This window comes from Crocodylus porosus, unplaced genomic scaffold (genome assembly GCF_001723895.1).
Source record: "Crocodylus porosus isolate Cpor-Errol unplaced genomic scaffold, CroPor_comp1, whole genome shotgun sequence".
Taxonomy (NCBI): Eukaryota; Metazoa; Chordata; order Crocodylia; family Crocodylidae; genus Crocodylus; species Crocodylus porosus.
This window is the reverse complement of record NW_017728910.1, coordinates 8,036,890-8,044,307: the sequence shown is the minus strand read 5'-3', so window position 1 is coordinate 8,044,307 and position 7,418 is coordinate 8,036,890.

The window sequence follows — 7,418 nt, the reverse complement described above, 5'->3', positions numbered from 1 at the left end:
GTCAATCAATGGTGCCTATCCCCTAGGCTACCTTGTACCTGCAGATTCCCCACCAAGTCATCCCCTGTAGCTAACACCAAGTCCAGCAAGGTGTTTACCCTAGTGGGATCGTATACCTCCTCCATTAGATGAAGGTCCTGTATGCAGGTTAAGAACCTATGTGAGCAGTTAGATTTGACTGACTGCTCCTCCCAGCAGAAGTCAGGGTAGCTTAGGTCTCCCATGACAACCATATCTCTCAACCGAACGGCCTCTAAGAGCTGTTTGGAGAAGTCTAGGTCTAGCTCATCCTCCTGGTGTGGCAATCTATATATTGACCCCCACTACCAAGTCCCTTTCCACCTGATCCCCTTGTATCCTGACCCACAGTACCTTGGTTTGGCCCTCCTCCGATCCCATCTTGATTATAAAGGATGGATAGTGTTCCTTAACATAGAAACATCTCCCCACTTTTTTTCCCCCACTATATCCCATCTGTACAAGTCCCGTCTGTTCTTGTATTAAAAAATAAAAGAACTCGCAGCCTAAGATTCAGCCTATACACTTTACAGACAGCTTTGAAGCAAAATGTTTATAACCTTACAGATAATATTAAAGCAAAATGTCTACAACCTTACAGACAGCTTTAAAGAAAAATGTTTAAGTAGTAAAGTATACTTCTAGTTCTTTTGCAACTAGCAGTTGCAGAATAACAATGTTAAGGTAAGAATGTAACTGTGTGTGACGGGGCTGTCTTCAGCTGCATTTTTTTTTAAATATGCCAGTAAGCGTGCCCCCATGAAGTCTTATTGGATTTTTCTTCTCTGGGGATCAGTTTCCCCCGCCCTTTACTCGTCTGCCATAACTTGATGTTACTTGGTTCTAAAGAAAGCAGGAGGCTGACCCGCAGGTTCCCAAACAGGCTCCGGGCTCACCACCCGTAGGGTAATGAGGTGTTGCCTTCAGGGCAAAAATACACACTCCTACCTCCCCTTTGACGTGCCCCATGCCTCACAGTTTATTTTATAAATGTCACTTTATGTTGGGGCCTCAGCAGCTGTGGGCTTACCCCCTCTCTCTCTAGCTAGGCCTGTCAGTCAAAACCCACTAATCAGGGCTTGACTCCAAGGCTCTAGCTCTCTAACTCACTCAGGCTTAAGGCCCTCTGTTCCATATTGTCTGCGACACCAGGCCTACTGGCCTTTCTACACTGTGTGCCCCTGTGGTGGCAGACTGTTGGGGCCTCAACCCCCTTTGGATTTGCCCCTCTTTCTGTAGTTAGGGCCTTTCGCCTAAGTCAACCCGCTAGGACCTGGATTCAAGAGTCCTATCTCCCCTTCAAGCAACTTTAGGCTTGTGGCTCTAGTGCAGCAGGGCTTCTGGAGCCCTCTATCACGGCACAATGAGGCCTCCTGCACCCCTACAGCCTCATCCACAAACCACCGGCTTTTATGCGATTGTGCTTCTGTCTTACAACGTGGCATAGTCTTCCCAAAGAGGCTGCTGCCACTGTACCATAGTTATCGGGAGTCCCCCTCTCTGCTGCCTCTCTGGCCTTCTCCACTTGCAGTTTATATGGTTCTGGCCTTCCCCTTCCTGTCCCCTGACCAGCTGGCAGGGCTCAGTCCTTAACCCCTACTCATCTGGCCAGCCACGCCCGGAAGGTTCTGGGTTTAAAGGGACCACCCTGTTTCTTGGTAACAGGGCTAGGGTTCCCTGTTACACTATGATAAAATACTAAAACCTGATCACATCAATGAGGAGCTTCTATGCATAGTATATTACCCTCACACATGTAGAAGTCATCAGTTCCCCACGGTGTATACAAGTCACTTGATTCCATGGATACGGACAGAAGTTATACATAAACTAGTTAAGTGATCAGAAATCTATAATAAAACAGAAGTTCAGTACATGTAAACCACTTTCAAAACGTCCCTAACCGGTTTAAAATAAACCTGGTTAGCTGTAATATCAGACTTGACTTAGGTCAAATCAGTTTATGGAATTTCTGTCCCAGATCCTTTCATAGTGCAAGTTTAACTCACAGTCCCCCAGCATCCCAAGATGCTTTGCAACCCTGGGCTATGCCATCCACTCCAGGAGCAGAGACTGCCTGGCCTCTCTACTTCTTAGCCTGCATCTGTCAGCCCATAGCGGGGGGGAACAGGGGAACAGATGCCCAGACCCCCCTAGCCAAGGCCTACAAAGCATGTGGGAGGAAGGAAAGTGCCTGTGGTGTGGGCTTTTTGACCCTCAGCTGCCCTCCCCACTCCCACTTCCCAGCTGCTTCCCCTCACCCCAGCCCAGGGTTCCCCAGCCTGGGGCATCCCCAGAGAGCTGAGGGGAGTGCTTCCCCTCCCAAACCCCAGAGCTGCTTGCCTTAACCCCTGCGAGTCTCAGGCAGTCTCAAGGAGCAGAGGGGAATTCTCCTGCTCCTCTACAGCCAGTTTTGCCTCAACTGCTGTGAGTCTGAGGCAAAACTAGTTGCAAGGGAGTGGAAGAATTCCCCTCAACTCCCTGGGGCTGCCCAGGGCTGGGGGACCCTGGGCAGGGATAAGGGGAACCCACCCCCAAGGCAGGGGCTCCCCAGTGCCCCCATGCTGGACTGCACGGGCAGGCACCCACCTGGGAGGATGGCTTCCCCCTCCCTCCTGTGGCAACATCTGATGCAGTCAGCAGCTGTGGGGGGCAGGGAATTCCCCTCTGCTTCCCAGGGCTGCCTGTTCTGGGGAACCCAAGCTGGGAGAAACTCCTGAGGGGAAGGCTTCCACAAAGTGGGCCAGCACCTGGACAGGAGAGGGGGCAAGCTCCCTGCTGTGGGCTCAGGGCTCCCTGCCCTGCTGCCTTCCTCCCATGGCTTCCGTGGCCCCGCAGGGGGGACCCAGAGCAGCAGGGCAGAGCGGGGTCAGACAGGCAACCTCCTTGCCACTGCTGCAAGCCCTTCACCCCCCTGGTGCAGCACCCCCTGCCTGCCCCGCAGCAGTGAGGGTGGCTGCATGGAGTCATGTCCCTTGCAGCTGGACAGGCAGCAGGGGGCTCACCAGGGCAGCAGGGGGCTTGCAGCAGCAGCAAGGAGCTTCCCCTCCTGGCCCTGCTCTGTCCTGCTACCCTGGGTCCCACCCGCTGGGCCACAGAGGCCCCAGAAGGAGGAAGGTAGGGCAGGGAACCTGAGCCCACAGTGAGCAGCCTGAACTCACCACCCCATATCCCATAGGCTCCACTCCAGCCATGCCAGCTGTGGGGAAGTAGGAACCAGGCTCCATGCTCTGCTCCCCACTAGGAGAGCAGCTGGGGATCAGGTGCTGCAGACCTGGGTCCTTGGCCCCATAGCCATGGCAGCTGGGGGCCCCCTCTGGTGGGACTGGGGGGGGACAGGAGGCTGCGGGCAGGGGGTCAAGGGTCATCAGCATAGCCAGGAAGCTGTGGGAGGGGAGTGAGGGGCCTGGACCTATGTCCTGGTGAGTGAAAGAGGCAGGGAGAGCCCTGATTTTCCATGATAAAAAACCCAAAATCAAATACCAACATTTATATCTATTTAGAATGTACTTTATTATAGTGATTGAGTCACTAGTAGGCTTCCAACTTGCTTTAAAATGGTAAATACATCAATAAAATATTGTGTTCAATTGATATTGATATCTATATAGTGGCAATTCATTTTAATCATGGATTTGAGGGGTTTTAATCAGAGAATTTGTGATTTTTAAATACAGAAAACCAGGACCCCCACCTTTGGCTTTTCCCTTTACAGGATACTTTGAGAGAAATCTCAGCAGGGAAACCTTCACTGAAATTTCTTCTTCTTCACTTAAATTTCCTATGAAACCTTTTGGTTTCTGTATTATTTTTATACTTTAACAACCCGCACTTAAATTTCTTCTTCTGTGTCTCTTCTGCTATAATCCATGATTGGGCCTTGCAACACAGGTATTTGCAGTCAATTATTCAACCGCAGCTAGATGTCTCTGCATTGTACAGAGTTCCAGACATGAGCCATGATTAACAAAGGGCACAAGCCTGGTGCCCAGAAGGTTATAGAAACCTGTTTGTGTCTGTAGCTTGTTCTTGTTTTATTTAATAAATGTTTCCTAAAGATTGTGATACCTCAAATAATTTTTTTATAATAGACTTAGAAGAAAAAAAAATACTTTTTGAAGTAGTTTTCTTTAAGATTATACACATTTTAGATAAACTAGAGAATGATTTGGGCAATTTTTAAACAACTTGAAGAAATAAAATATATTCCAGTAGGTTAAAGATTTGGGGCATGCTTACAGTCATAGAAGAAAAATAAACCAAAAACTGACACTCACCCTTCTCTGCCCCCCAAAGAACCAGCAATCTTTCAGGGGAAACCTAGTAACTCCAAATTTTTCATAGAAAAGAACAATATCTCCACGGATTCTATAATATGCAATGAAAAGATGCAAACATATTCCACATCCTGTTAGAATCACTATGTAAAAATAATATATCAAATATAATATTTCCCTATACATAAAAGTTTTTCCATCATTTCTAAGAGATTCAGCCAAGAAATTAAAATAATCATGTATCAAAATGTATAATTTCCAAACATGATGCCTTCAGGCTGCCCATCTGATCTAATACATAATTAACTTGTTGACATTTATAATATTTTAGTTTCTACTCTTATCAGTTACATATGCTACTTCTCATTGTAATATCTTTCTGTCTTCTTTAGAAAAATGTTATTCCTTTCATAAAAGTGAAATATTATGATAATGGACTGAAAAATGAATAGTGAATTGTAGCTTTAATGGGTTTTCCCTAAATAATTCAAAATCACTGAATCAAATATTAGCTTTTATTCAACAAGATATTTTAAGCCCTTGGCAGTATATCAGGTTTACTCCTTCAAACTGTCTTCTTGGCATTCATTGAGGAAACAACACTATACGGAAATTTTATTACCAGCAAACAAAATATACATTCCACATCTTTAGTAATTCACTCAGAAAAGACAGGGAAAACGTGGTCATTACTACAAATCTGTCTTCTGAGGGAAGAAGCAATATTTCAGAAATCATTGCTACTTGTGAAAAATAAGCAGAACACAAGGCTGGCAGCTGATCTGAGAAGTTTCCTAGGTTCAACAACGTTGAAGTTTTCTTATTTATGAATGAACAAAGCCTTGGCTGTTCTTAAGACCAAAGTCCCCCTTCTGTTGAAATGGGATCATTTACACTATGTAAGTGTAAGGTTATACTGAATCCTTCTTTTGTAATCTTATTATAAACTCTGAAAGATTATTGAAAGATTAGACGGATATTCCAAGGTGCAAGAAAGCTGACCACACACTAATAATTTGTGTTGTTGGGTATCATTAGAGACTTTCAAAGTACTGATATTAACAATAAAGCTACCGGATCCAGCTCAACATTTTTGAGTGGAGCCTGAACATGCTGTCAGTGCACAAAAGTGTACACTCACGTAGCTGTATCACAGTTGCACGGGGGACAAAAGCTGCAGTCAGGCAGCTGCATATATACCATTTAGGTACACAAAAAGAAAAAGGATTTAGCTTCATAGGCTCAACACAACTCACAACACTAGATGCACTAGACTTCTTTGTAAATGTCAACATACATAGGTAAGTAGTAAGGTAAGTTTGGAGCACCCAGATCTTAATTGATATGATTTAACCACCCTACACATCACATCTCCTGCTTGGTCCCATTAACATGGTACCTTGTCAGCAATACATCTTACTGAGGCAGGCAAACTGTGTTCATTTTCTTCAATCAAAATTAAGCATGTGGTACCATAAACTCCAATACTTCACACCCTTCCCTCTAAGTTGCAGGGATTTTCTTGTTATAAAACAAAGAAACAGTTCACTTAGCATATCTAGACTGTTTAAATACTCTAGAAGTTGGTGCTCTTTTTAATATACAAGACCACGCTTCTCCCTAAAATGCAAGCCCTAGGTTACGAAACAATCATTTATTAACAGATCAGTCAGTATGTCACAGTTAGGTGGTGATGATCTTTAAACAGTAGCTCTTAAACAGAAGCTCTTAAAACAAGAATTCAAGTCTGTATAAATATATGACTCTGTATACAGTACATACATTTGGGTTTGAGGGATGTTTTGTGGCGGGGGGGTAGAGATGGAACTTTCTGTTCTAAATGGGCAGAAAGAGCGCTGTTATAAGCACTCGATGATACTTTGTGAGCGGTCTGTAAGTCAGGAAGTATAAAATGCACTTATCTTACTAAGGAATGGAGAATACTCACTATTTATTTTTCATTTGCTCATTTCAGCATTTCAAAGACCATGTTAAAGCAGATTAGACTACAGAAAGTTCCTTTGTGTCCCCAGCAAGCAACTGAGATACATGAATAATGTGTACTTGACAGCTGCTTCTCCTTACCAATACAGATTCTCAAGTAAATGCACAGAAAATCTGTCAGCATATTTTTGCCTCTCTCTACCTGAGATCATTTGAACATTAATAGGGAATTAAGCCTCCACAAGAAGAAAATACAGTCCCAACCAAAAAAAGGTTATCTTGAATTTGAAGAAAAAGCTTAAGTTCCCCAGACTGAAGATTTTTATACTGTTACTAGCCAACTGCCCATCAAGAATGACAGGGGTGGGGGGCCGGGAAGAGCGGGCAGGGACAGAACCCCACCCTCCATCCAGGTCCGCTCCCCCTTCCCTCATCCTGCTTGGGGTCCAGGCCTGCTCCCCCACTCCTCGCCGCAGAGGTGTGTGGGGAGAGGAGAGGGCCCGGGCCCGATGCGGAAGGGAACTGGGCCTAAGGGTTGGGAGAAGCCAGGCCGCCGTGGCAGTGGGGGGAGGACACAGACGGAAGTGGGCCCAGGCCTGATGGGGGGAGGCTTGCTCCTCCCCTCCCCTCGCAACTGCTGTATTGGGCTGGGCCAGGCCCACTGTCTGCCCCCCACTGCCACGGTGGGCCAGCTTTTCTCCCCGGCTTAGGCTCATTCCCCATCCTCCTCCCCCATATCAGGCCAGGCCCGCTGTCCCACGCCAGGCCCCCCTCCAGGGGTGGGCCAGCTTTTCGCCGATTCAGGCCTACTTCCCCACCCCATCCACACTGGGCTCTGGCCCCCCCTGCATTGGACCCTTGCCTGCTCCCCACCCCCCTCATGTTACCTGCAGGGAGCAGGGCGATCTGTTGCTGCTGCCTCCATCCGTTCTGTTGTCACCCCCCACAACTCCGTCCCCTGTGTCTCCACCATCATGGCTGCAGGCTGCCTTCTGTCAGGACACTTCTTTGAGCTCCAGTTGGCTGTTTGGCAGCCAGAGTGCAAATAAAGTGTTACAGACAGACAGACTTAGGCTTTTATAATATTAGAATATTCCAGATAGTGTAGTCCAGAGACAAAATATAAACACAGAGAAATGTTCAACTATATCAAATAACAAAAATAACTACATTACAAAA